We start from the raw sequence: 27,325 nt of genomic DNA on the forward strand, positions 1-27,325 counted from the left end.
CCCTTCTTGGTCACGCATTTTACTTCCACAAATGTTATAAACCCCACACTACATTGTTATTATTTTTGTTTAAACAATTATCTTTTACAGAGATTTAAATAGCAAGAAAATAAAATGCACACACACACACACACACACACTTTTCTTCTGCCTGAAGTACTTCCTTTAATATGATTTGCAGTGTGGATATGTTTGTGTCTTAGCCTGGGCTGTTATAGCAAAATAGTAGAAACTGGGTAACACAAACAATAGGATTTCTTTCCCATAGTTCTTCAGTCTGGGAATTCCAAGATCAAGGCACCAGCTGATTTTGGTTCTTTGGTGAGGGCTCTCTTCTTGGCTTGCAGATAGCTGCCTTCTCACTGTCTTTGCACGGGGAAGAGGAAGAGGTCTAGTCCTGTTTTTTTTAACAAGGATACTAATCCCATCTCCATCTCCAAAGACCATTGCATTGGGGTTAGGGCTTTTGGAGGTGGACCTAAGCATTCGGTCCATCATAGTTGGTGACGTATTCTTTCAGTGTTTGTTTCTCTTAAGAAGTCTGCCCCCTTCATTTTGGAAGTTATTTTTGCGTGGTATAGATTCTAGCTGACAATCTTTTTCTTTTCAGTACTTTGAAAAATGTCATTGTACTGTCTTTTCATATGCATGGTTTCCAATGAAAAATCTGCCTTCATCCTTATCTTTGTTCCTCTATATGTAATGTCTTTTTTCCTTCTAGATACTTTTAAGATGCTTTCTTTATCACCTGTTTTGAGCAATTTGATTATGATGTGCTTTGGTGTAGTTTTTCATGGTTTTTGAGCTTTTTGAATGGGTGGATATAGTTTTCACCAAATTTGGAAGCATGTCAGACATTATTTATTTGACTACTTGAATGGAGACTATCTGAAATTGTCCCACAGCTCACAAATGCTCTGTACATTTCTCTTTCTGATAGTCTTTTCTTCTCTCTATGTTTCATTTTGGACAGTTTCTATTGCTAGGCCTTCAAGTTCATTAATCCTTTCTTCTGCAATATCTAATCTGCCATTAATTCCTTTCACAGTAATTTTCATCTCAGAAACTGTGGTTGTCATCTCTAAAAGTTTAATTTGGGTCTTTTTTATATCTCCCATGACTCTACTTAAGATAGTCAATCACTCCTCTAACTTCTTGAACATTTGGAATACAGTTATAATAACTACTTCTGTCTGTTAATTCTAACATCTGTGTCAATTCTGGTTTAGTTTTGATCACTGTTTCTCTTCATTATGAGTCATATTTCCCTGCTTCTGTGCATGCCTGGAAATTTTTGATTGGAGCCAGACATTGTGAATTTTACCTTGTTGGATGCTTGATACTTGTGTGTTGTTATTAACACTCTTAAACTTTGTCCTAGGACTCAGCTGAGTTATATGGAAACAGTTCGGTCCTCCAGGTTTAGTTCTGAGATCTGTTAGGTGGGAACAGCAGCATTTAATCTAGAATTCCTTATTCCCCACTACTGATTCAAGACTCTTCTGAGTATTTTACCCAATGCCCCTTGAACTAAGGGTTCTCTAGTCTGGCTGGTAGGAACAGGTATTATTCCTGATCCTCTGTGAGCTCTGAGTACTGTTCCTTCTAATTGTTTTGGGTCTTTCTTTCCCCGTTTTTGGTATTTTTCTCACACACCTGGGCTAATGAGTACACTGCAGAATATTTAAGGGAAACCCTTTGCAGATCTCTGGAGTTTTCTCTCTGTGAAGCTCTCCCTTCTTTGCTACCCTGCTTTCTGAAGTGTAGCCACTACAGTCTCTCCTGACTATTAGGTCTCCTCAACCCAGGAGTCAGCCAAAATCTTCTTTGGTTTCTCTTTCCCCTACCATTGTCTGGAAACACTCTCAAAACAGTCAGCTGGGCTCAGCTTGTTTTCCTTCTTTTAGGGGTCAATGTCTTTTGTTTCTTGGTGTCCAATGTTTTGAAAAGCATTGTTTGATATATTTTATTTGTTTTTATAGTTGTTTCAGGTGGGAGTAAATTTAGTAACTCTAGTACCTGTTACTCCATCTTGGCTGGAAGTAAAATCCTGGATTTAGTCTTTATGTTACAGTTACACCAAAAATGTTACAAACAATAACTTATCACTTTGCTAACCATATAGTATAAACTTTGCTCTACTATAAATGATGATTTGTAATACCTACTTTACAAAAATATTTCTGCAAAAATGAACATTTAGTTCTTTGAATTTCAATAAAAGATGAAGTATCTGTAAGCTTTATTACCTGGAATCATTTTTATACAGTAAGAATAACATTTTAAATGACACAATTCAGTTACAATGACCATAAGCCATGGAGCAAACTTTGAGTTTGCATGGCGTCTGTCTTTACAACTAGTTAATTGCTGCTATATTCTTTTTTACCTAGTAAGAAGACAAGTATTTTTTTCCATTCTCTCAAGATTAAATGATTATTAAGAAAGCATACCACATTGTATAGAAATCAACATTATCTCCCATAATTCTGTGCATCTGGAACTATAGAAATGTCACTGTCCCTGCCCCATATCTTCAAATTAACATTCTCAGGTCACAACAATGAGTCTTCCCAAAGGGGACCTTCCGGAAAAACAAGCTATTTCCTCAGCTCATATTTCCCTCCTTTTGCAGCATGCACTGGCAGTCTATCCAAGATGTATATATACTGGGGAGTAATGAAGGGATCCATCAGCAAACCCACAGTTGTTGACAGTCATAAGATTAGAGACAAACACAAAGGGATAGGTCAATATACTGGCAAAAAATTCTGTGACAGCTTGAGAATAACTCTTCATTTTACTGATGGTGGAAACCCCACTGTCCAGTGCATAGGTATTGATGAGGTAGGCCAGTGAGGGACAGAGCCACAAATAAATGATGTCACCTAGGAGGCGAGATATAAGACTTGCAAAAAATTCTAGGTTGCCCTCTTCACGATAGATGATTACTATGGAGTTACAAAGTCCACAGTACTTGGATTTTCTGCCAATGATGTGTACCACAGATCTCAGAGTGATCACGTGGAAGGAATGTGTGATGAGCATAGCAGCAGAACGGGCCATCATCTCTCAAGACAACCTCGATAACTTGGTGGAAGGAAGGTGTGACTTCTTTCTGTACATTTCCAGGGCCTAAATCCTGTAAAACTTTACCATGGACCACAGTTCCAAGGACTCCTGAATACAGTCTTGGAGTTAAGCCTGTGAATAACCCATGCTTCCCACCGATGCTCACAATGTGCTGAACATAACAAAACAGACCCAGAGGCTGACATACTTGCTGCCCCAAAATATTTCATCCTATTGTTGGGGGAAGAGGCTCATATCCCACTTGGATGAGCATCTTCACATACATGAATTGCTGGGACAGGATGGTGAGACCAGAGCCCAGGAGCACCTGACTGGTCACGACTGCCATGATGGCACATGTGGACTGAAGACAAATATTTCCTATTCTGGCATCTTTTACATGAAATATTTTCAGGATTTTCTTATCTCCTATAGAGGGTCTCAAGTCTGATTTATTTTCTCTATTCTTAGTTCTCAAATTATTACTCACCTCCTATCACATCCGGTTTTCTCAGTCAGTGGAAATTTATTTATTTAAGTCATATTAGCTTACATGTAGCAGGCAGTACTCAAAATTAGGTGGAAAAATTAATGTTCTACAATGTAAGTGGTACACTTAATTCATAAAAAGCAGGAGATTTATAAGAGATATCTCGTTTTTCCAATCCATTTATGGCTAATTAATATTAATGCACCTACACCTACACCTAAAGCAAGCAAGAGGAGCTTGCTATAAAGGATACAAAGCCTTAAGTTCTTTAGTGAAACATGAAATGAAAGAAAGTCCAAAGAGAAATAAAGTGAGGTGCAGTGGAAGGAGGAGTATACCTGGGATCTAGGTCTTTTGATCTAGCTCTTGCACTGACCAGCTTTGTGGATTTTGGATAAACTGCCTAACTTTTCACTTGTAAAATGAGAAGTCTGAACTAGAAGATCAGCAAAGTTCTTACATGGCTACAATTCTCTGAGTCTTAGAGTCTATAAAAGAAATACCTAATTGGTCACAGGCAATGGGTCACGGTCACTGTAGTCGAGAGAAGTAGCTTTCTTTGGCCTTATAAAGACCATTCACATATACCCTCTTTTATTGTTGTTGATGTTGCATGGCTTAAAAGAAACTGCCTCCACAGAGGTGGTTACAGGGAATGGGATGGACAATATAAAGGAAAAATCCTTCTGGGAGAGAAGGAACTAGTACCCCAACCCCTGCTCTCATAGGTTCCAAGTTAGGAAGATCTGTCTGGAGAGACCATGATATCCCTGAGTAAAAAAAATTTTTAAAAAGGTGAAATTAGCTTTTGGAAATGGAGAATCCAAATCTAGGAAGACATTTTGGCACAACATGTGGTGCTAATGCTATTAGCTCTTTCAGTCCTAGACATCTTAGCCCATAGGTTTGTTCTGGGAACCATGGCTGCGTAAGGGAGTATAAACTAAAAGAATTATGTCACCTGGAAACCCAGTGTGGAGTTCCACTGAGGTCCAAGCGGGGGCTTGACTGCTATACAGCAGCACTGGATGAGAGTCTACACCACCAGGTGGGGAGCAGTCATCGATAGCGGTGAAGCCAAGGCAGTGCAGTGGCTGGACTCTCAGATTGCAGTTCATAAGCAAGATGGTCTCTTTCTGGTCTAAGATATCTGGGGGGAGGGGGCCTCAAGGACTGATTCAATATCCTGCTAGGGCACGTTTGGGAAAATAAAGGGGCTATGGTGATACGTGGTCCTGAGTCGATGAAGAGGCTATGATAGTCACATGAACACGGATGTCTGCTTTTTGGGTTAAACCTTCCAGAAAGTTTTAGAAGACACTTAAAACAGATTAGATCTGTTCATCAAATGGTACAGTCTAAAATCTATCATTCCCATGAAACTGTTGCTAGACTTTAACCTGTCTGAGGATTTTCTTGCTTTTATTACATTATTCCTGGATAATCCTTCCTTATGCCATGCCAGCACCACTCTCTTCCTCTTGGCCTTTACATTCCTATTGGATCTTATCACACCCCTCACTGTTGGCCCCTCTTCAAGCATAATGGAACATACTGTTTCTTCTTCTTTTAGAAATCAGTCAGCCCTTCTCATCCTCCAATTATTATGGGTGCTCTTCTAGGAACTCCCTCCAATTTGTCTGTTTTCGACTCACCAATACCAACCTAAATTCCGTTTCTCCTATCACTGCATTATGTCCCATTAAGTTTCTTTTTTTTCCACTTGCTTTGCTAATATTAATTAAAAAACATTTTCCCCCCTAATGCAGCAAATCCTGAAATCTGCAGCAGGACCCATGGGATCTAAGAATGAAATACTCTGTAGTGAGTAACAGAGCCCAGAATAGCATGTCGGAGTCTGACAGCCAGTCTTTACACTAAGCATTAGACAATGTGTTAAAGTGTGTAGACATTAGCTGAAATCAGATTGTAAGGAAGCCTTCCAAAGGTTCTGATTTGGGTTTTGGCTGGATCTCATTCTTCTTTTTGTAGGCCAAAAAACCCAGCTGCACATGTACATACACATATACCCCAATCATCGTATCATATGGTTCAGCAGTAAAAGTTAATTACTATTATTTTCTCATAATATGCTCATTCCTTCAAAAAACTACACAGACCACAATTCTTATCAGTCAAAGATACAATATTAATGAATACAGACTTGCTTATTCACTTACTTATTCAGTCTTCATTCATTATTGGTTCATATTCAGAAATTAAAACGTCTGACACTTAGTTCTGAAGGTTAAAAGTATAAATCAAAAAACCAAAAAGAAAAAAATCTACAGTGGGAAATGTGAAAAGCTGAAATTCACAAAAAAGTAGAATGTTAAGTTTTTCAGACAACCTGTCATGTCTAGAATGGTTCACATGAAAAGAAATGAATACACCTTGCAGGTAATGAAAAAGACCAAATTAAAAACCATTTCATTTGGAATTCCAACCACATTTCCCAGAGAAACAGGGCATTAAGTAAATACTTCTGTGAATCACATACTAAATTATTTAGTAATTGCTGAGTAAATTCCTGCTCTTATCAAGCATACTTTTTTTTAAGTTATTTACAATGAAACTATAAGGGTTAGTTTTTATAAAAGAAAGTTATCAAGTCTATAGAAATTTTCGAGTGCATAGTGCCATTAAAATTACTAAGTTATTGCTTTTGGGTTGGAAACACTTTTCAATTGCATCAAGACTCAAACTTCTTACTTAAAGTGGAAAGCAATCCAATTTCAGTATTTTATAATGGAAAACTGCAGTGCCTGTCATTTAATGTCTCTAATGCCTTAGATAGCTAGAGTAAGGGCCTGACATTGAGCAGCTAAAATGTTCCGTGTTCTTTATTTACTCAAACACTCCATCTGCGTGTTTGCTTGTCAGTGCCAAGGGAACTGAAATTTAAGGCTGCTGTTAGAAGGAAGCACTTGCAATTGTATCATCAAATCCTTAATAGCTCTGAATGGTTCTTGTACTTCAACATAAACTTCCATTTTCTTTGACCTTTTGGGAGGAAGTTCAATTTACTGACACAGTTTGTGACAATGGTTTTACTGTACAGTTGAAAAAAAAATACATAAAGAATTTAGGGACAATTATCATAAGCCCCAATTTTTGGGTAATTTTTGTTGCTGATGTTGTTTCACTCATTTTTAAAAAATAGACCGAAATAAAAAAATAACCCAAGCTTTCTAAATATCTAGTAATAAAACAGTGATAAGTCCTCACACTTCGATATTTAAATGTGAACTGTATGAAGAGGCAGGCTGTGATGCAGAGGCTGAGCTAGAAGTACTGGAATGTTGGTAGCAGAATACCACCAGCATTTTTCACAGAGCTAGAACAAACAATTTTAAAATTTGTATGGAACTGCAGAAGACCCTGAATAACCAAAGCAATTCTGAAAAAGAAAAGCAAGCCTCCCGATTCTGAACTTCAAGCTATATTACAAAGTTGTAGTCATCAAGACAGTATGGTACTGTCACAAAAACAGACACATAGATCAATGGAACAGAACAGAAAACCTGGAAATGGACCCACAACTATATGGGCAACTAATCTTCAACAAAGCAGAAAAGAGTATCCAATGGAAAAAAAGTCTCTTCAGCGAATGGTGTTGGGAAAACTGGACAGCAACATGCAGAAGAATGAAACTGGACCATTTCATTCTCTTTACACCATACACAAAAATAAATTCACAGTGGATGAAAGACCTAAATGTGAGATGGGAAACCATAAAAATTCTAGAGGAGAACTCAGGCAGCAACCTTTTTGACCTCAGCCGTAGCAATTTCTTATTAGACATGTCACCAGGGGCAAGGGGAACAAAAGCAAAAACGAATTATTGGGACTTCATCAAGATAAAAAGCTTCTACAGAGTGAAAGAAACAATCAACAAAACTAAAAGGCGGCCTAGGGGATGGGAGAAGATATTTGCAAATGACATACCTGATAAATGGTTAGTATCCAAAATCTATAAAGAACTTACTAGACTCAACAACCAAAAAACAAATAACCCAGTTAAGAAATGGGCAGAAGACATGAATAGACATTTTTCCAAAGAATATATCCAGATGGCTAACAGACACATGAAAAGATGCTCAACTTCACTCATCATCAGGGAAATACAAATCAAAACCACAATGAGATACCACCTCGCACCAGTCATAATGTCTAAAATTAACAACACAGGAGACAACAGGTGTTGGTGAGGATGCAGAGAAAGGGCAACCTTTTGCATTGTTGGTGGGAATGCAAACTAGTGCGGCCACTCTATGGAGTTTGGAGGTTCCTCAAAACAGTATGGCGGTGCCTCAAAAAGCTAAAAATAGAACTACCCTTTGATCCAGCAATTGCACTACTAGGTATTTACTCAAAGGATATAAATACACATTTGAGGGGGCACCTGGGTGGCTCAGTCAGTTACGCACCTGACTCTTGGTTTCAGCTCAGGTATGATTTTATGGTCTTGAGATCGAGTCCCACATTGGGCTATGCCCTGAGCATGGAGACTGCTTAAGATTCTCTCTCTCCTCTTCCTCTGCCCCTTCCCTCCCTGTTTGCACTCTTTCTCTAAAAAACAACAACAAACAAACAAAAACACATTCAAAGGAGTACGTGCACCCTGATGTTTATAGCAGCATTATCAGCAATAGCCAAACTGTGGAAAGAGCCCAAATGCCCATCAACTGATGAATGGATAAGGAAGATACGGTATACATATACAATAGAATATTACTCAACCATCAAAAAGAATGAAATCTTGTCATTTGAAACAACATGGATGGCGTTAGAGTGTATTGTATTATGTTAAGCAAAATAAGTCATTCAGAGAAAGACAAACACCATATAATTTCACTCATATGTGGAATTTAAGAAACAAAATGGATGAACATTCGGGCAAGGGAGAGAGAGGGAGGGGGAAACAAATCATGAGAGACTCTTAGCTACAGAGAACAAACTGAGAGTTGATGGAGGAAGGTGGGTGGGGAATGGGCTAGATGGGGGATGGGCATTAAGGAGGGCACCTGTTAGGATGAGCACTGGGTATTATATGTAAATGATGAATCACTGCACTATACTCCTGGAACCAATATTGAACTATATGTCAACTAACTAGAATTAAACAAAAAAAGAATGTTGGTAGTAGACTATACGTATTAATTTAAAGATAATAAAGAATTAAAGATATATTACACATCCACAAACTGGAAAGAACTAAAAAGTTTGGCAATTTCAAGTGTCTGTGAAGATGTAAAGCAAGAGAGACTCTCATACATATGGACAGATTATGACCCAGTATTTCCATTCCTGGGTTACGCCCAAGACACTCCTGTATGTCTGTAACAGGAACTCTGTATAAGAGTGCTCACAGCAGTGTTGTTCAGCCTCCCTCCCAACTGGAAACAATACACTGTCAGTAGCTGAATGAAATACACTGAGGTATATTCACATACTCACATAATGGAAAGATACAAAGCACATCAGAGCCACATGCAACAACATGAACGGTTCTCACTAATTTAATGTTGAATACTGAGCTAGAGAAGCAAGACACAAAATAATAACATACAGTTGGATTCCTTTATATCAAGTTCAAAAATGGGCAAAATTTAAATATCTAGGGATACATACATAGGTGGTAAAACTGTAAAGAAAAGACTCAGAACAGAGTTTCCATTTGTGGGGAGAGAGTTGTTATTGGGCAGTGGTACTGGGGGAGGGGCTCTGGGGTGCTGTCACAATGTTCCATTTCTTGACACTGGTGATAAGCAGCTGTGCATTCACGTTGTGTTAAATTACACATGCACTTCGCTATACCTGCAACACCTACATTACGTAAGTAAAAAAACCCTCCAGCTCGCTCCAAATTAAAGATTGTAGGAAAGGGTTAACAGTTCGGGTTGCCTGCCTCAGGCTGTCCTACTTAATCATGAAAGTCCTAGGGTGGACTTTGGGCTTCAAATGAAAACACACAAAATGCTGAATATGGAGAGGAAGCCCTTCAGGAGGTAGTGAGAAATCGAAGCCTGGCTTCTGCTTCTGAGCAGGACTCTTTTCAGAGATCTCGGGTTTCATCTTCTCTTGTGAAAACCAAATCATTTCAATGCACTTCCACGTCCGTATCTATAAAATGAGGAAACGGACTAGGTGACCTGCAAGGCGTTTCGAGTTCTAATTTCTATGGTTCTATGAAAGTACAGAAACTTTAGGAAAACCTGAAACATGAGCTTCTCTACCTACAGTTCTTGAGAAGGCTGTTTCTGAGAAGTTAGAGATGGTCAAAATAACATGGCTGGCTGAAAGGGAGAAATGCTATCATGTAACTTCTGGGACTGATGAAGAAGAGAGGAAGACTTGCCCAATAACGGTGTGAATTCTTCCATCTTATGAACAAGTCAACCCAAAGGACGGATGAAGCAATGGAAAACAGTGCTCAATGGTACTCTCAGCATTAGTTCAACACTTTCTCTTCTCACTCCTCTCCCCACCAAAACCAGTGCTCTGGTGTGCAGGACACATTTTCAGAGGCTGTCTCACATATGTGGCTACGGAGTCAAGGAGGGTGTTCATCAACTCCTCCTGTCTGAGTCTCCACCCAGTAATGTCACGTGAGACAACACTGTCTCGGGCCTGGAGGAAAGCTACGGCTTGGGTTTAACAATAACGTAGTGCATACACCGTCATCTCAAAAAGTAGATGAAAGAGATTACATGCTTTCAAATCAATGGGTGAAGAGGACTCCATGCCAGGCTGTCGAAGATACACAGTTACTGTTAGCGGAGCCTGGCAATGATGGGGGTGTGTGTGTGTATGGTTAAGGGAGGAGAATGAGCAGGCAGAAAATGTGGAATTAGGGACTGGCAGATTTGGATATGTGGCTCTGCGATCATCTACCCTGCTCTTCTTTTCTATATTGTGATGCTTGTTTTTGGTTCCTTTGTGATAACCTACCAGCGAAGGGTGCAGCCAAAGCCCCCATTTATTCTGCTGGGGTAGGCCCTTTTCTACCCTTGACTAGTTTTCTTTTCTTTCACTTTCAGTTTGTCTCCCACACTACTTCTTGGTATCTATGTTCTCCATTTATATTCATTTCTCAGACATCAATCTCTGCTTCCTATTAGCATTTGCTTCTTGCCTATTAGGAGTTAGAGGACAGAGAGAAGTCATTTCTTTTCTACATTTTTCTTTATCAGGGCATCTGTGTGAAGTATTCTCTCCCAGTATCTCCTTCCCTCGTCTTCTAGCCGGAGAATATTACCCTAGAGCTTCGTGCTGCTAATGTGAGAAGAAATTATGAACAGTGATTAGGAGGCTAAATGAGGGTGGTGGAACCTATTTACTTCATTAGGTTCCTTCAGGGAAAAAGCAAGGATGGGAAACTGAGAGATAAGGGTTAATACTAAAAGAATAGAAGATCCATTTGACTCAGAGCAATCTTCAGTCTGCCTGGATTCTAGCAGACACCCTTCTCCATGGGGAAATCATTACAGAGAAATGACATGCAAAGTACGCCATAAAGCATCTGAGTCAAACCAGAGGGAGGATGACTCAACGGATCGTTTTACATTTTAATAGAAGGCGCTGCAGATTTGTACCCAGTGCACAGTTCAAGACGGGGTGCACATCCCCTCCCCAAAATTTCTCCATCGGGTGGGAGGGGAGTTCCCAGAACCTGACAGAAATTATTCTGTCTTAGATAAGAACCAAGTCAAAACTCACAACAGAGAATCAAAGACTAAGACAACAGATAGTCAAATGCAGAAAAAAGGGGAGACTGCAAGTCTGTCTGATTCCAACTGCAGCATTACTGTCAAACCTAAGATTGTCAAAAACTGAACTCGGTGATTAGTGGACTTCCAATCTGATGAAGGGGAGGGGAAGAAGACGGAGTCACAGAGGGAAGCAGGAAAGGAAGGAGGAAGAGAACATCTAAGTGTTATAAATTTAACAATGTGCTCCCTGGAATTAGCTTTAGAAGATACAGACCGTGTCATTACTGCCAGAAGTTCACCTGCCAGGTCAGTGCCAACACTAGGCTTGGGTGTCCATGCGAAGTCAAGAAACAATATCAGGGATGCCAGGGTTCCCAGCACATTTTCTGAGCTAGTTTATCACTGGTAGGTGCTAGTAAGTGCAACCTGCCAAAGGTAGGTTCATCTGATGAGGAGTGATGATGCTAGAGACTGGATTTTCAATTCTAACTCCTTTTCAAGGGGGTCAAATCCAGATTTGACGGTACCTGACGAGTATCTATGGCTATGGTTATGTGGCTGTTCATCACTGTGGTCTCTCTCGGTGCTTGCCTCACTTCCTGAGTGGGCACACTGCTTACGGGTGGGAAAGGAAACAAGTGAGCTTCCAAGACTTGGCAGAAATACAGCTTTCACAGAAGAGGTTCTTAATAAAAGGAAACTTGTCTCTTCCACGTATTAGGGTCTTCTGGACCACATGATTCTGTTCTGAAATATCATCTTCTCTGCAGGGATGCAAGCAGGAATGGACAAAGTTGAGATTGCAAGATGGTTCACCTGGTAACTAAAACAATCACAACTCCGCACCCATGGCAGGCAGCATCTCATCAAGGCTGAGGAGTCCTCTGGCTCAAAGGTCATTTTGGGAAGTGCTTTGGGAAAGGTTTGTGAGCTTCCACTGAAGCCTCGACACCCTTGCTCCTATTTTTCTTATTTAAAAATGAGTAAAACCAGGAGGCTAAGGCCATTGGTTGGCAGTTTGTTAAATTCCGTAACCGGTAATAAAAGCACTTGGACCATCTGTCACAATACAGGAGATCGAATGGAGGTGAAATGCTCTCCTGGGAGTCTGGGGAAAAGGCAGGTCAGAGGAGAGAGATGGGGGTGGCAGGGGGGGAGAGAGGGAAGAAAGGATGTGCTTGGAGCCTTCCAAGTCCCTGTCTTGTCCTTGGCAGCTTCTCAGAGTGATGATTATGGTTACCAAAAGGCTGGGACACAAATGCTTCGGGACATTGAGTACGCTGTTTAAAATATAAGTCCTATTATATGCTCACACCACCACCATTCACACACAGCATTTGTACCCCACAGGATATGCTTCAGATATAGCAAAGTGTATTAAAGAAGAGATTATTTTCTAACTCACTCATTATAAACAGTCAAAACTGCACTGCAGTGGGGAAGAAAATACCCTTTCTTCAAATGGTCAGGAAAGGGTCTAACGAGGGCCAGCCCTTTAGCCACATGGTACTGGAGAAGCACAGAGAAGCCCCCAGAAGCACCAGGCACGAAGAGACTTCTCAGCACTTTCTTGACTCTACAATGTACCAGTTTCCCATTTCTCCTTTCATCCCGAGGCAGAGGGGTGTCCTTTTGAGTCCCTGCTCGCCCACTTCCTAGCTGTAGGGCTTTGGGTACGTTAATTAGATTCTGTAATCCTTGGTTTTTCCATGTGCAAAATGGCTGGGAAGCTTAAATGAGATGAAGAGATAAGGTATTTAGGACAGCCTTTGTTTTACAGTAAACACTCCACAAATAAAAGCTATTACGAAAGGAAAATTCATTTCTTTGTATATTATATAAATCTGTAATTCTGCACAGGCTGAGAGTTTCTTCTACTGAGGCAAACCTGGACTGCACAAGGAAGGAGGCATGTCTGCGTTTGCCCGACTTTCCTGCTCAGATTTGGGGAAAGGCCAATTTTCTCGCTTTCCATCCATGGCCTGTGAGAAAATAACAGGACAATGTGTGGGATCTGGCCCTTTCTGGCAACTTCGGCCATGGCACGACTGCAGCTTCCTTCTGTAACATCCCACAGTGACCATGAAGGTCAAATAAGGCAATAGATCTGAGGGCTCTCTGAGAAGGACAAAGTACTTTGCTTGCAATCGGGAATTATCCTCCCCACCATTTGACTAATTCTCCACATGATTATATCAAGAATGTCTGCTCTTACGGGCACTCAACCCTGATATATTTCTCTTTCATGCCAAGATAAAGCATCTGGCAGATGGGGGACTTGTACTGATTCTCATCGCATAACATTTCCAAAAGATTCTATCCCCTTATATTTGCTAAAAGTGCATGCTTTGAATAATCCACCTTTCTATTACAGTCTTTTTCGATGTTCTCTCTCTGCTACCTTTTGCGTAGGTTTCCTTCAAATCAGAATCCCCCCCTTCATCATGAGACGCTGTGTGGTGTAGCGCGGACGAACCAGCCCCCAGAGCCAGCCTGCTGGTGTCTGAACACTGACTGCTACAAACCCTCAGACAAACCGTGTCGGCGCTCGGTAAGGATTCCTCATTGTCAATCCCGTTGTCATGAGGAGTAAATCATTTAAAGGGCAAACATGCAAACACTTAGAACAATTCCTGGAGTGTAGTAAGCACTCACTAAAGACTGTCTGTACATGGTGGTTTGTGGAAGCAGTATAGGGGGATGGTTGAGAATGCAGGCTCTGGAGCAGGCTGCCGGGCTTTGAATCCTGACTCCGCCATTCACCTCTGGCAAGACACTTAACTTTGCTGTGCCTCAGTTTCCTGATTTGTACGAAAAGGGTATGATGGGCTATAAGGAGTAAAACACTCCATATGTTTGTTCACTAGTTTATTAATTCACTCATTCAACATGTAGTAGATGTTATGTCAAATTAGCTCTTTCTTAACCATGCCAACTGTTTGCATTCACCTTTCATTCCCAGCCCTGATCACGGCTTGTCCTTTCACATCAGCATCTCCTGCCCACAGCCCTGCCGACACCACTCTGACTCTCCCAGCTGCCTTCCTATCTCTTGGAATTACAATAGTTCTCAAACTGCATGGAATTAGGGTAATAGGCGTGGGGCTGGAAATCTGTAGCTTAACCCCCAAGGCAGCTGATCCAAGGCAGCCCTACAAACCTGGAAGATCAAACATGCCTCCTAGGAGACTCTTCTGAGATCTCAATGTGATGGCTCACTTCCTGACCTCCTTTGGGTCTTTGCTCAGATGTCGCCTTCTCAGGAAGGCCTCCTTGACCATTCCACGTAAACCCCAATCCCAGCCTCCTGCCCATACTCATCTTCCTCCCCTGCTTTCTGCTACTTTTATTTCTGCTGAGGTCTCCTTCGAACCTACTTCTCTGCAGCTGCCTGGTTTTCCTGGGCTTCCAGGTCACCTTGCCTATCCATCTATCCACAGAAAACTCAGTCCATTCTGAGCAATGTGAATGTTAGAGGAAACTAATGATAGAACCTCCAAGATATGCAACCCAGACAATGGGAAGGTGCAAAAGCTAGGAAAAGACTGGACTGTCACGGTGAAGGCAAAACTAACGTATGGAGAGTTTCTCAGTGGACGGGTCTTAAGTATACTTGGTTTCCAAAGCTTTCCGGGCTCAACCATTCACGAACAGTGAGACCTCTTCTTTCTCTGTTGTTCTGTACAAGGTAGGTCCTTACAGAGAATAATTTAGCTGTTCTGTCCTGGTAAAAACCTCCTTGCTCCCAATTCTGAAAGATGTCTCTGATTCCCTCCCTCCAAGTTCATGGCCTCCCATCTCAAACTGCCACGCCAATCATGCCCTATCTCTCAGCAGCACATAAGTGTCTAAGCCCTCAGGACATGCTGGCCGCACAGGACCCTCCACAGCATCCTCAGGACCATCGAGGTTTTTCAGACTGTGACTACTGCCTGGGTCTCTGTCGCTCTGGGACCATACACAGCTCTGGGGGCGTTGGGATGGACAGAAGACGGGAATAGAAAGACTTCTGATGTTAGTCCAAAATCTGCCAAGCAGCTCTCCTTCAGAAGGACAGGAATGGGCCTTAGTTCTACTTAGAGTGGTCTGATGACAAACTCCTCTTTAATAATTTATAATTTGGAATTATAAGACATTGGAGCCAGCGCAACCAATGTAAAAATAAACTACTCATGGTCTTCCCGAGAAAGTGGAGGTGCATTTGCACGGCAATCCCTAGGAATAATCTCCTGTGGATGGTTTTCTGCTCAGCTTAGAAAAGGACTCATTAAAAACCGGCATATGCATTATAAAATTCCATACCACAGGCCTTCAAAATTCTTTGGGAAGAAAAAAGATGTTCCCCTGTTTAAAAAAAAAAACAAAAAAACCTTGTATGTTTCTAAAGGAGACACTTGAAAACCAAAAAAAAAAAAAAAAAAAAAAAGCACCACCTTCTTTAAAAAAATAAAAATAAAGTGGCCCAGCAGAAGTTCACATAAAATGCTTGACAATGTTTCTTTTCAATAGAACTCAGGCTGAGGGAAAGACATTCTTGGATTCTGAGCTTTGGCTGGTTACCTAGGTTTCAAAGGACACCAAAAGAGACTCACACCAGGAATTCTTAGTTAGAATGCCAGTCAAGGAAAATTTCATAATCCTTTCAGATTTTAAATTCTGTGTGTCTGTGAGGAGGAAAACCAGTTAGTATTTTGGACAATTGGAAAAGAAGATTAGACCAGACTTTGTCTATAAAGACTTTGCACACGATGGGTTATACTCATCGAAGGTAGCGGGAAATGGCTTTTCAGGCTATAGCACTGTTATTCTCTTTTTGAAAATGTGGTTATATGGAGACTGCTGATTGTTTAATTAGAATAGAAACTGATACACAGAAAAACACATGAACTGTATCTAGTGTATTAGCCTGATATTCATAACCAACATCTGATTGCTTAACATAGACCAGATTTGAAATCCATTAAAATTTCTTAATTATTCATATGTGCTCACAGTTATTGCTTTCTTTTAAGGAAACATGAAAGACTTAATGATTAATATAACAATTTCAAAAGCTTTCTCACACAGAATGGAGTAGACTCCATGGTCTTTACAGAATGATCATTACTTAGTTAATGAACTCAGCACACTGAACATTTTTCAGCCACCTGAAACTCCCAAGTATTGTGTGAGTTTTTGGCCAATTAATTATCAATTACAACATCATAAAACATTAGCACAAAAATAGGAATAATGAAATTTAATTATATATTATTCTTCTGAGTTGCTGCAAATACTATACAAGACTGATTCTGATTAATAATTCATTCAGCAATTAAGTATCAGGAAAGATAATTATGCAGTGCCACAATTTTCACACTGATTTCTATAATTACAGATTACAACAGTGTTAGCAATTTAAAAGGTTAGAGAGCTGTGGTAATTTGCTATGTCATCCTCAGCTATATTAATGTCTCTCTTTGAGCATCAAAGATAATTGAAAATATAATAATGGATCAAATCAGATGGCTTGCCCATGCTCTCCTCACCTAAAACATCTCCAACCTAAGTACATTAGTAAAGTCAAGTCCTTGATAATTAGCCTCTTTCATTATTTAAATAGCTCCCAACTCACATTTGGTTTATAGCTAATCGAAGGGAGAAAATATGGAGGTATATGTGCCAAAATATGCAAACACAGAAACATAATCTATAGAAAAGGTGTAACATGCACAACTACAATTGGTATATAACTTATATCTGGCTTGACTATTAATACACATATTTATATCTGTATAATTACCCCTCAGGTAATTAGACCTGCCACAGACCCACATAATAATGGAAGTTGAGTTTCTGTCTTTGACAATACAGTTGAGTAAAAAGCACATGAAGAGATACAAAGTTTATCCAATTACCCTCTTTGGGTTGTTTATTTATTGTGACACACCAAACTACTCTTCCCTTTGAGTTCTATTACACCCTGAGAATGAAAATATACTCATCCCACTAGGAATACTTATTCTGTTCTGTTTTAATTCCTTAGGAAAAATACCTGGCTAGCAGTTAATAGCCTCTTCCCATAATCAGTATTTAAATGGAATTTTCACCTGGGGATAAGCCCAAGTAAACAAAACACACAGTTCCACAAATAGAAAAATCACTTTCTTCTCTTCTCTTTTTATATTTTTGGAAGAGGTGCACTGTAAGACGTTGTATCTTTTCTCTCCTGAATGTCTTAAGTATTGGACTAGCTTTATGTCCAACTAATATAGAGAAACAGATGGAAAATTCACTGGGACTAAAACTTAACCATTATTTAAATGAGCTCCTAGCAGAGTCTTTTCTGTGTTTTGTTGGGACTGGGGGTCCCTTCCTCTAGAGTATGTCAGGGTCTGGATTCAAGATTTCATTACAGCTGGCCCCAAAAAGATGATATAGGATGATGACAGGGCAAAAAAAAAAAGCGAAGTTTCATTCCAGAGCTAGAAGGGATTTGTAGATCATCTGACTGAATCTGCTCATTTTACAGTTGTGTAAATTTAGCCTCAAAGAATTTAAAAGCAATTTACTCAAGATCACAGAACCATACAGAGTAACAAAAAAAAAAAGAGAGAGAGAGAGAACTCAAGTGTTTCTGATTCCCAGGTTTCTACTACATTGTATTAAGGAAAATACAATAGATGAGGAGGGGCATAGGTGAGCACTTGAAGACAATTTTTGTTCCAAAATTAAATGCATTTATTTACATTTACTTTCCACAAGGGAGATAATTATGATATTGGGTGGTGGTGGGTAAAGGAAGAGTAATTCTAAGAGAATTCATAGAATTGTAGTTCTTCCTATCTTTCTTCAAATAAAAATAAAAATGGGTTTCCTTTGCGTCATGAGCACAATTATAAAATAAGGCATTGTTTTTGATGGAGCCTAATCAGCTTTCTTCCTGGGCCACGTGTAGGCGGCTGGCACAAAATCATACTGTATGATGCCACATTGAAATGTAAATGTCCTTTGCCCTTTTTCAACTATTTCCTTTTCAAAGCCCTACTCCACTAGGATAATCAAACAGGCTCCCCACATATTCCTGCAAATCTGTTACTGGATTCACAAGGAGACCCCCCAGCAGGTGATACTGTTCCCTGTTCTTTTCTTTTTTTTTTTTTAGATTTTATTTATTTACTTGAGAGAGAGAGAAAGAGAGAGCATGTGAGCTCAAGCAGGGGGAGAGGGAGAAATAGACTCCTCACTGAATACGGGGCTCGATCCCAGGATGCTGGGATCATGACCTCAGCCGAAGGCAGATGCTTTACTGACTGAGCCACCCAGGGGCCCCTACTGTTCCCTGTTTTAAGTTGTAGACATTCAAGTCTGTGACAGGAAAAAAATGGCAAGCAGACTTTGGCCCCACATATGTAAGGTCCTGCATTGTTTTGTACTTTGAATTTTTTTAACAGCTTATGAAAACTTTCAAACTTAACAGAAAAGTTTAAAGAATTTTACAGTGAACATATAATACCTCATATCTAGATTCTACAATTAATATTTTACTATGCTTGTTTTATTACACATCTATCAATCCATATCCATTTCTAGCCATCTGTCAATTCATCTTATTTTTTTCAATGTACGTTAAAGGACAATGCAGACATCAGCACACTTTCCCCTAAACACTAACAGGCATATCATTTACTAGAGTTCAAGATTTGTTTATAGTTTTTTTTCTTTTGATGTAAAATTTATATACAATGAAATGTACAAAGCTTAAGATATCTGTTGAGTTTTGATAAATGTGTATACCTCTGTATTCTGAACATCAAGTTATAGAATATAAACCATCACCCCAGAAAGATTCCCCATCCTAGCCAATTTCCTCTGCCAAAGGCAATCACTGCTCTATCAAAATTTTTTAACATAGACTAATTTTGCCTGCCCTCGAATGACTGAATTTTGAAATTGTTGAAGTCTTCATTTGACAGTTAAATGGCTAATTGTTCTGTTTTTCTTCCTTCACTCAACAAACACTTTTGAACACGTACAACAAGCCACACACACTGGAAGCCAGTGACAGTGAAATAATTATTTCATTAAATTAGAAAAATAATTTCAATGGTGCTGAGAACTGTGGGATTAACTATACCTCAAGAGCAATTTGGATGCACAACCACACCCTGTGTCTGTTACTCATTTGGAAACTTGCTGACTCTTTGATAGAAAAATAAAACCCATACTCATGCCCAGTGAAAAATGAAGGCTTTGCAGGATCCTTGGAGTAAATCTGAAAAATGAGGAGGCTTTTTGAAAAGCCCATCTTCAGAACAACATTATTGCTCTATGATGAAGATAAATGGTCATAGTCTGCCAAGCTGTATCCTATAAAGACACAGTCCCTAGTTTTATAAAACTGTGAACTCATGAAGGAGGTTACCAAAGGAGCCAAAAAGCTCCTTGTTTATTTTCTTTTAATATAACTATGGGTAGTCAGTGGATTAGGCCCTTATTTTCCAGAAGCTGACACTATTGGTAGACACAGCACTGGGTTACTTTTTTTGGTAAGAGCTCAAAAATGGCACACGTCACAAATCAGTCACTAAAACAGGATTAAAACATTCCTCTATAGCAACTCTAATACTCTAAAAATTCTCCATTAACCTTTGTTACAGATTGATTGTGTCCCCCAACCCCCAAAAAGATATGTTGAATTCCTAACCTCCAGTACCTCCAAATGTGACTTTATTTGGAAACAGGGTCGTGGCAAATATAATTAGTCAAGATGAGGTCATACTGGAGTAGAGTGAGCCCTAATCCAATATGACTGCTGCCCTTATAAAAGGAATTCCATGTGAAGACACCATGTGAAGAGGGAGGCAGAGATGAGAGTGATGCATCTACAAGCCAAGGGATGCCAAGGATTAATGGCTGCTGCCAGAAGCTAGGAAGAGGCAAGGAAGGGTTCTTCCCTACAGGTTTCAGAAGGAGCATGGCCCTGCTGACATCTTGGTTTTGGACTTCTAGAGTCCAAAACTATGAGACAAGATATTCCTGTTGTTTTAAGCCATTTAGTTTGTGGTACTATGTTACAGCAACTCTGGGACAACCCGACTCTAATACAACCCTAAAGAATTTTTTTTCTTTTCTATAATTTTTAAAAACTGGACCATAATTTACATGCAGAAAAGTGCACCCACCTTAAGGATAGATCAATGAATTTTTCCAAGTGAAAATACTCATAGTAACAAACACTCAAATCAAGAATATTACCAGCAACCCAAAAGTCTCCTTCATGCCTCATCCCAGTCATCATCCCCACCAAGATAACCACTATTCTAACTTCCTTTACCATAGATTAGTTTTGTCTCCTTTTGAACTTTAAATATATGGGAAAATATACCGTGTGTGTGTGTGTGTGTGTGTGTGTGTGTGTATGTGTTTGTGTGTGTCTGGCTTTTTTTTTGCTCAATATTATATTTGTGAGATTCACCCATGTTGTGTATAACTGGTTTCTTCTGAAGACAATTTTTTTTCTTTTAAGTGGGGCTTGAACTCACGACTCTGAGATCAAGACCTGAGTCAGTATCAAGTCAGACGCTTAACCGACTGAGCCATTCAGGCACCCCACTGAAGACAATTTTTAAAATATAATTAAAAATGTTGTTGGTTGGTTCAAATTTCAAAAACTACAAATGGTATACAGTGAAAGTCTTAAAAATCTCTCTGTACCACGGCTTCTCAGTCACACAGTTCCATTTCCTACAGGCAAATAATATTTCTTGTGTATCCTTCTAGAGGGATTTTGTGCCTATTTAAGCAAAGATATATACATTTATAGATAAATCTTTCTCTTTTTTTACACAAAGCTTAACATACCATACTAGTATTATGTACCTTTCTCTTTCACTTTAAAATACATCTTAGGTAATATACCAGACCAACACATCCTTGTTTTATGATTGCATAGTATTTGACTATAAGAATACGGTATATGTAACATTATGTATATAACCAATTCTCTATTAATAGCCATTTGGGTTATTACCAATCTTGGGTTATTGTAAGCAAGTTTGCAATGTGTAACCTTGTAGTTTTGCACATGATAAGCACATCCATATGTTTTCCCCAAAGCAGAACTGTGCATCAAAAGATATAAGCTTTTTAAATGTTGATAATGTCAAATTGTTCTCCATTGAGGTTGTACTAATTTGAACACCTACTAGCAATGTATAAGAGTACCTCTTATCCATAGTCTTGCTAATAGATTGTGATCAAACTTAAAAATTGCAAAATAGCATTTCATTAGAGTTTTAATTTATATTCATTTTTTTCTAAGTGAAGCTGGGTATATTTCATATATTTATACACAGCTATTTATATTTCCTCTTCTGTAAACTATCTGTTAATAGCCTTACTTTCTTTTTTTCTCTATTGCATTGTTGGTCTTTTTTCTTAGTGCCTTGTAGAAAGCTCTTTACATACTAGGGAAATGGCCCTTTCTTTTATATGAGTTGTAAAATATTTTTCCTAGTTTGTTACTTGTCTTTTGCCTTTGTTTATGGTGGTGGTTGCCTTTCAGAAAAATTTTGACTTTTAAGTAACTGAAATCACTTTATGGCTTTCCTTTTATGGCTTCTGGATTTTGTATCATACTTTCACTAATGGATATAAAAAATTCCCCCTAAATCCTTTAGTAATTTTAAGGTATTTTTTAAAAAATTAGTCTTTGATGCATTTAGAATTTATCTTGGTATAAAGTATGAACTATCAATAAACTTACTTTTCCAGATAGCTAGTTACCCCAGCACCATTTATTCAACAATCTAGTTTTATCACACTGATGTGAGATAACTAATGCTCCAAATGCATTTGAAATTATTCCTGTACTCCATGCTGTGTCACTGAACTATTAATACCCTAATTCAAATATATAAATATATTTGTAATATGTCCTAATATTTGTTTATTTAGATTTATTTGAGAGAGAGCGCGCACGCATGTACACATTGGGGAGAGGGGGGAGGGGAGAAGGAGAGAGACAATCTCAAGCAGACTCCCCGCTGAGCACAAGCCCAAGGAAGGGCTCTATCTCAGGACCCTGAGATCATGACCTGAGCTGAAATTAAGAGTTGGATGCTTAACTGACTGAGCCACCCAGGTGCCCCGTAATATGTCTTAGTATTTATTTATTTTTTTTTAAAAGATTTTATTTATTTATTTGAGAGAGAGAATGAGAGAGAGAGAGAGAGCATGAGAAGGGGGAGGGTCAGAGGGAGAAGCAGACTCCCCGCCGAGCAGGGAGCCCGATGCGGGACTCGATCCCGGGACTCCAGGATCATGACCTGAGCCGAAGGCAGTGGCTTAACCAACTGAGCTACCCAGGCGCCCATGTCTTAGTATTTAAAAAGCAACCTTCTTTCATTATTTTCTTTTTTTATTCTTGACTGCTCTTGATTAAAAATAATTTTTTTCATGTGAATTTCAGCATCAGCTTTTTTAGTTATGAACAATTCTGTTGATTTTTTTAAAAAAATTCTGTTGTTATTTGTACCCGGATCATGTTAAATTTCTGATGGAGATTTTTCTATCCAAGAAAATGGTTTGCCTTTCTATTTATTTACATCTTTTCTTTTTTTTCCTCTGCATCTCAGGGAATTAAAGAAGTTTCACTCATTTATAGAAATAAATATTTATTATCTCACAGATTCTTTAAGTTCAATTCCTATATTCATATATATGATGTATTTATGTACATACTTATATTTACATTTGGATTTTCCTTTTTTGTTACTGTAAGTGGGATTTTTCTTCCATTATATCTTCTAACTAGCTGTCAATCATATATATGAATAATGTTCATTTTTACCAAAAAGTTGGTATTCAACCACCTGAGTTATTACTGTTTGTAATAATTTCTCCAGTTGATTCATAGAAACAAGCATACAATCCAAGTATATGGTTGTATCTTCTGCAAATTAATATAAACATTAGTTCAACCTCTTCCTTTTGGCTTTTTATGCTTCCAGCTTCTTTCTCTTGTATTGCATTGGCCAACATCAGAACAATGTTAAAGATCAGTTATAACAATGAACACCCTTGTCTTCATTCTTTCTGACACAATATGGCATCTAAGTGCTTCCTTATCAAACATGACACTCAATTCTGGATGAGATACATATATTTTATCATGTTAAGGAGGTGCCTAGTATTTCCTATTTTATAAAGTGTTTTTTTCATGAAAAAGTGATACTGAATTACATCTATATCTTTGCAGTATTTATGAAGATGTTCAAATGAGTTTTCTATAAAGATATATTAATACAGTAAATTAAAAATTGATAAATTATATTAATAGATTTCCCAATACTGTATCATCCTTGCACCCCTGGAATAAACCATATTAGGTTATGATACGTGTTCTTTCAAAATGCTGTTAGACCCTGTCTGCTAATATTTTATTTAGAATTTAACATCAGTATTTTTCTTTTTTCTTTTTTTCCCAAAGATTTTATTTATTTATTTGATAGAGAGACAGAAGAGCACAAGCAGAGGGAATGGCAGAGGGAGAGGGAGAAGCAGGCTCTGCACTGAGCAGGGAGCCTGATGCGGGACTCAATCCCAGGACCCTGGGATCATGACCTGAGCCAAAGGCAGACGCTTTACCATCTGAGCCACCCAGGCGCCCAACATTAGTATTTTTCTATGGTAGTTGTTCTGATGGATTTTCCTTCTCTTTGGAAGTCAGGGTGGTTAAATTATATTTTCTTAGACAATTATGCATTTCATCTGGGTTTTCAAATTTATTTGTTAAGAAGTTTAGCAAAACAGACTTCATAATTCCTTTTAAATATACCTTATGTTCATCTTATTTTATTTCCCCTATTTTTATTAATCAAGTTAGCCAAAGTTTCTTCTATTTTGTTGTTTTCAAATAATATGATTTTTGCATTTATTATTTTTCAGTTTTTGAATTCATGCTTTAATTTTATTATTTCCTTCCTGCTGTTTTTCTTAGGTTTGTTTTATTGTTCTTTTTCTAACTTTTTGAGTCGGATGCTTAATTCCTCTACTTGTATTTTTCTTATTTACCAAAATAAGCATTTGTGGGCCATGACTTTTCTTCTGACCGTTGCTTTAGCTGCATCTCTTGGATACTGATAAAAGAAAACTTACTTATACCAGGTTGGCTTTAGGTAACAGATGTTTACCTAACCACTGTATATAAAATAAACTTTAGGAAATTCATCATTTTAAAAGGTAGTAGGGAAGATCATTAAAGGAACCCAGCAGTGAGTCTGTCATAATGTGAAGAATAATTCTTTCACAGACATTCATGGTGTATTGACCAATGCCAGCCACAGTTCCGGATACTGTGAGAACACAGACGCACATGAAGGGTTCTCTGTCTTTCCATTGTTAAGGGATAAGCCCCAAACATGAACATGTAATCACATACCACAATACCAAAGAACCATTAGGATGAGGCATACAAATAAAAAGAAGATACAAACTCTGACATCAAGGTAATTTCTTTCCTCTACTCAAAACATATATATTAATACTCTTTCATAAGAACCCATTTAGTTGATACTGACCTAAGCTGCTCTTCCAGTTTTAACTTAAAAGCTTTCACAATGACAATATTGGCTTTTGGAGGAACGTGGGTCATTGTGGGGTCAGAAGAGAAGCAGGGAGGCTTGCTGGGAGGCAGTTGTCTAAGTGAACAACGATGATGGTCTGGCTGAGGGAGGGAGTGGAAGAGGTGGTGACTAGAAGCTGGATTTGGCACATAATTGGAAGGTGGAGTTGATGGGATTTGCTACTGGATTGGACATGGAGAGACATGGAGAGACGTGAGAGAATGAAGAGTTATTGGTGACCGAGAATTTCACTGTGAGCAATTACTTGAATTGGGTGTGCTACTTACTGAAGGGGAAAACTCCAGAGGAAGACAGTGTTTGGGGGCTAGGATTACAATAAAGTATTGTTTTCTTGGCAGCTCATCTCTCCAAACCCACCTCATACATCTCTCCCACAAGTTGGCTGTATTCAAGATCTTTGTTGGATCACAGCTCCATGCTGTTGTGTGTGTGATTTCCACACATGAAATGTCCTTCCCTTTCCTCCCTGTCTGGCAAACCCCTGCTCATCCTTCAAGACTAATCTCCAATGTCAGTTCCTCCAGGTACCTTCCTGACTCCTGCAGGCAACTAGGAGATTCTTGGTTGAGCTTCCCCAGCACCCCAACCATATCACAATCACAGCATTGCTTGTGCATCTGTCCCTGCTACCCAGGACAAGTCCCTCAAAGGCAGAAGCCATGTTTTCCTGTAGCATAATGCCTGAAACAAAGTTGGCTGCTCAATAAGTGGTTTTTTGTGTTTTTTTTTTTTTTTAATTTATAGATTCATTCACCCATTTGAGAGAGAGAGCACTCTCAAGAGTGAATGGGGAAGGGACAGAGGGAGAGAATCTCCCAAGCAGACTCCCTGCGGAGCAGGGAGCCTGACTTCACATTATGAGCCATGACCCACGAGACCACGACCTGAGCCGAAACCAAGAGCTGGATGCTCAACCAACTGAGCCACCCAGGTGCCCCTCAGTAAGTGTTTTAATTTACTTAATCAATATTGGCTGAGTGCCTACCATGTACAGTATGTGATGTCATGCACTATTCTAGGTGCCTGAGGATACAGCAATGACCCCGGCAAAGCTGTGCTGTCGAGGGGCTTATGTTCTACTGGGGGAGAGGGCAATATATAAATAAGTAGATCCATAATAAAATGTGCAGTAGAGAAAATAAAATAAGGCAGAGCAAGACAACTGAAGGATGAGAATTGAGAACAGAGGTCTTGTTTTAGAGAGTGTACTCATGGAGGTCACAATACCAATGATGGTATAAACTAGGCAGATATCTGCGAGAAGAACCTTCCTGGTAAACAACTAGCCAAAAGCCAGACTGCCTGGAGGAGAGTGGCTAGAGAAGGCTGCCGAAGCTGTCAGGACAGTGAGGCTCTGCAGTTCAGGCTGGGAATCTGGGTTTTATTCTAAGTGTTATGGGAAGCCACAGCAGTCAAGGATCTGATTTACATTTTTAAAAGACAACTACAGTTTCTGTGTGGAAGATGGGTTGTTGTGGGGTCAGACTAGAAGCAAGTTGAGAAGCTCTCAGCCATCTAGGTGAGCAATGACAGTGGATTAGACTAGGAAGGGAGCAGAAGACAAATCCAGTGGCTGGATTTGGCACATGTGGAAGGTAGAACAGATGGATCTTGCAAATGAATTGGATGTGGGATGTGAGAGAATGTGTTAAGAATGACTTGGAGGATTTCAGCTTAAGTGATCAGATGAATAGGGATGTCATCTACTAGAAATGGAAGACCTCAGGGGAGGATTAGGTGTGGGGAGGATGAGGGAAGAACAAGGGTTACTTTTGGATGTGCCCCGTATGAGGACAGCCTTATTAGACAGCCCTTTGGAGATATTATGCAAACAGCTGAATACACAGCTTGAGATTGAGGGCAGGGTTGAGTCTAGAGATATAAATTTGGAAGGTATTAGTGTGGAGATGGTATTTAAAAGCCACAGTACAGAGATCACCCAGGGGGTAAGCTCATGTGGGTTGAATGAATGAATAAGCAAGTTTATGTGCAGGAAGGAAGATGTTAACAGGTTCATATAATCTGACTGCACAGAATGAATTTTTCTTCCCGTCTATGTAGCCAATTCAGATTTTTTCCTTGGACTCTCAGAAGAGCCTGGATTCCAAATTATTTGAGTCTAAAGTGGACTGTAGGACTTGGAGCAAGTTTCCATTGTGGAGCATGTGGATAGGGTGTGTAAACCTTCTTCAGGCTGTTTGGGAACTAAGCATCTCTCTGGGGGAGTGCCCTATCATAGCATGAGGTGTGGGCTGGAATCCACGAGGGTAAGTCCTCCTGGAAAGAAAAGAGATTAACATATGTACACAATGTGTTTCAAATTAGAAAGAGGGGAAAAGATCACAAATCTAACATCTGTAGACATCCTTTATATGCAGCATGTTGTTTCCACTGAAGAAATAGGCAGGCAACCTTCCACA

General features: G+C 39.2%; 1 protein-coding gene and 1 pseudogene across 14 annotated transcripts in view; both read right to left on the reverse strand.

Moving 5' to 3' along the window:
- The window catches only part of BACH2 (BACH transcriptional regulator 2), a 353,806-nt gene that overhangs the window by 85,632 nt on the left and 240,849 nt on the right, over positions 1–27,325 (reverse strand). The gene's annotated exons all lie outside the window — the stretch shown is intronic.
- LOC145723055 (mitochondrial carrier homolog 2 pseudogene) lies at positions 1,272–6,106 on the reverse strand (annotated as a pseudogene).

This window comes from Leptonychotes weddellii, chromosome 8, assembly GCF_054177405.1.
Source record: "Leptonychotes weddellii isolate Sample4059 chromosome 8, ASM5417740v2, whole genome shotgun sequence".
Classification (NCBI taxonomy): Eukaryota; Metazoa; Chordata; class Mammalia; order Carnivora; family Phocidae; genus Leptonychotes; species Leptonychotes weddellii.